General features: G+C 36.5%; 1 pseudogene; it reads right to left on the bottom strand.

The window, feature by feature from the left end:
* Positions 1 to 476: 476 nt before the first annotated feature.
* On the bottom strand, positions 477 to 2787 carry LOC113319683 (annotated as a pseudogene).
* Between the last annotated feature and the right edge of the window lie 718 nt (positions 2788 to 3505).

Raw genomic sequence — 3505 nt, 5'->3', positions numbered from 1 at the left:
TCTCTGTTTCTTTTGGATGAGTCTGTTAGCAATTTCCTACGAGCAAGAGGTTAACACAACTGGCCATGTCAAGATTATTAAACATTAAAGTTCTACGCATACAGACATACTTCAAAAAAAAACTACTACCGACTATTGCACACAAAAGAAACACCCAGAATGAAGGAATTAAAGAATAAACTGTAAAGCAGTCGTGTTTACCAAAAATATCTGTGGTAATCAACTTGACCGATTATGGTTATATGACTATACAATCTGTGGTAATCAACTTGATGTGACTTGCTACAGCCAACAAAAATATACATCAAGTAACAGTATAGTAAAAAACAGTGACACTAGACTGACTAGCGTTTCAAGTCGGTAACTGTTCCGTGAATCCGTGCAAATTGAAGAAACTTAAAAGTAAATATACCAACTTATTAACACACAGCATAAACCTCGTGGAATACAACAATAACTCTTTCATTCAAATGTGCATATTTCCCAGTTATCTACAAGAGTTGAGCTACATCCTAATGACTTTATCAAGTTTAATAAAACATGCAGGAGCTACGTTTAATTCCTTTTTTGTGTTACACTTGCAAGAAACTGCGAATTGGGTAAAGAACAAAAGGAATGAATTACTCATAGTGGTACCTTAGCTGGAGTTCCGGGTTCCCGTGGATACTTCTTCGGAGTAAGACGGTCTTTTGAGCAAAAAACTGCAGTTCTTTGTCCATATGGGCTGTGTGATTCCACTGGGTATAGATAAACTTAAGTTAATAACTACCTGATAAACCACTTAAGTAGTTTGTAAGAAATAAAAATATGGCGAATAATACCTGGGAGCATCTGTAACATGGAAGCTCCCAACATCCCAATTGCTTTTTCTGCATTCTTAACCTCCTCCTGCATGAATTTTGAATAACACAAAATAGTAATGGCAAAGATATCAGTAAGGTTTTACGTTTGAAATGTAACGGTTGTAAAGAAGGGATTTGGCGATTTCATTGAGATATTAAAAGGTTAGAGGAACATCCCAACATTTACACCTAAACATGTAATAGAACAGTATTAGTACATAATGCACAGGATAGAGTCTCCTTAAATCAGATAGAGAAAGTACAAAAATTCTATTAACATTTCATTGATTATAAGCACTAACAAAGAAAAATGTATTACCTGGGGATCATGACCCTTTGCTGCTACAAATAAACCACCAACACGAACCAAGGGAAGGCAGTATTCAGCTAAAATCCAAAAGGGGAAATATCTCAGGAATTAAGCACCAAAGAAAACACTTAAGCTACATACAATAAAACACAATTGGAAATTCTGATTTGAGATTCACGAATTACCTAAAACTCGCATTTCTGCTACAGCTCTTGCCACTGCTACATCAAACACCTCTCTGCACTCAGGGATATGGCCGGCACTCTGTCTTATATCAAGTTATGAAATATGGTAGCTCAAACTAAACAATGAAAGAAAAAAGAGAACGAGAAATAGTACTGCCGTTCTGGATTGTTAGATCAAAATACTTAGCAAAAGAAGATATATGCTACATAAATGTTTCATTCAGGTAACTGACCGACTGCGAGTCCCAACCTAGTAGTTTATCTCTAAATGTGTCAATTACACCGAACTACTAAATTGAATTGCATCTCTATTTTGAACATCAGTTGACTACGTAATAAATATGCAGCATCCTAGACACCATTAAGCAAAAGCTTATCCAAAAATTGGTGATTGTTCATGCACATGATTGAATCTTAGGCTGGTGACATCCATAGGTGCTACATCCCACTACACCTCATCATGTAAGTTTCCTATCCGAAACTTGCTTTTGGAACCATTCAACCTATATGGGTGGGGATGCTCAACAAAACCGAACACCGTGTTATGCAACATCAATAATTCATCACATATCCAAAGAGGATTTAGCCGGCATCTTTTACAAACAGATTCTATAAATTCATTTGTTCAAAAAAAGATCTATACATGCATTAGCAACGCAATTACATGCAAATGAAAGGCTGCAAATAAAAACGTACCTCAGCTCTTGCACGTAAACCTTCCACATTCGACAACCCAGTAACACTGCTGGCATGCTCCAAGAAGAGACATCTTTTATTCATGGATTCCAGTAGTAAACCTTCCAATCTTTCAAAAATCACCAAATATTCAGTACCCGTTACGAATGACAACAAATTTTAACGCATAAATATAAACAAACAACTGAAACTAACAAACTACAGAGAAGAGCAACGTGAGGCTCCATGAAAAAAGGCTGACCTGGGCGAGCAATAGCGAATATTAGTCCAGAAGACCAGCACCGCTTCCAACATCGACGAGGTTAAGATTATCACATGAAGAATTGCAATGAGAGAGATAAAAACTCTGGATTGGAGGGATTATTGCAAGTGAATCTTCAACATGCCTGTCCATCACCTCATTTCTCTCTGTAACAGCGGTTAGGTTCATTTTCTGCGAAATCAGAATCCCAAAATTTAGTAAAGAGACTCCAAGCAAAATGTATATAATATATATCAGGGAGAGAGATACCTGGTTCCATTCCAAAAGAGCATCAACATAAAGAGAAATCTGCTCTTTCTGTGGGGAAGTTAGGGTTTCAATGTGGTTTGTAGAGATTGAACTTCTGCAAGTAGTTAGGGTTTTCTTATTAGATAGATTGTAGAATGTTGTTGTTGTTTTTATGGACGTCAAGTGTTTGATGAAAATCGGAAGTGAATAAGAACGGGCGAGGACAGTAGATATCTTAAAATTACAACAAATTGACATTTTGGCGCGCTCTACTCCTTATGTCTCCCCACTTGTGAGTTTATAGTGTTTGGGTTAAGGACTGCGGCTCACGTGTTTTAAAGTTGGCTCAACAAAACTCAGGTCACCTTCTTTTTCCGTTTCGCTTTTTTTTGTTGGAAAACATATGAATGAAATTATGAAAATCATCTCTATTTCTAGGTTACACTTATTTTCGAGTACTGGACACTGTCCATAAGGCAAACTCAGTCCCTGCATGCATATAAGGTCACAGATCCATGGACATGGTCTCCCAGAATATAATGACCACCCTTTGTGGAAAGTAGTACAGCAATCACCTTAGGTCGGTGAATCGACCATTACCAAAATAACTTGTAGTCTGCTTGGAAACAGAATGTCATAAATTAATTTGGGTACATTTCGACTTCTAGAGCCGTTTGGGTGCACATTTAGAAGTTACTTTTCGATTTCTAGAAGTCGAAAAGTCATAAATCAGTTTGGCAATAATTTTTCAGAACAACTTCTAGAAGCAGAAAAATCAACTTTTTGTGAAGCAAAATAGTTTTTCTTCTGACTTTTGTTTCTGGAAAAGCAAAAGTCAGAAACACATTTGTATCGAACGCGCTTGAAACAAATTATTTCTGCTTCTGGCTTTTAAAATTAACTTTTGCTTCTGGTATGTAACTCCTCATTGACAAACTATTTTGATCTTGTGTTTTACAACTAGAACAAAATATAAGCTTAT

Source organism: Papaver somniferum, chromosome 10 (assembly GCF_003573695.1).
Source record: "Papaver somniferum cultivar HN1 chromosome 10, ASM357369v1, whole genome shotgun sequence".
Taxonomy (NCBI): domain Eukaryota; kingdom Viridiplantae; phylum Streptophyta; class Magnoliopsida; order Ranunculales; family Papaveraceae; genus Papaver; species Papaver somniferum.
The sequence above is the reverse complement of the archived record's forward strand: the minus strand, read 5'-3'. Positions and strand labels throughout refer to the sequence as shown.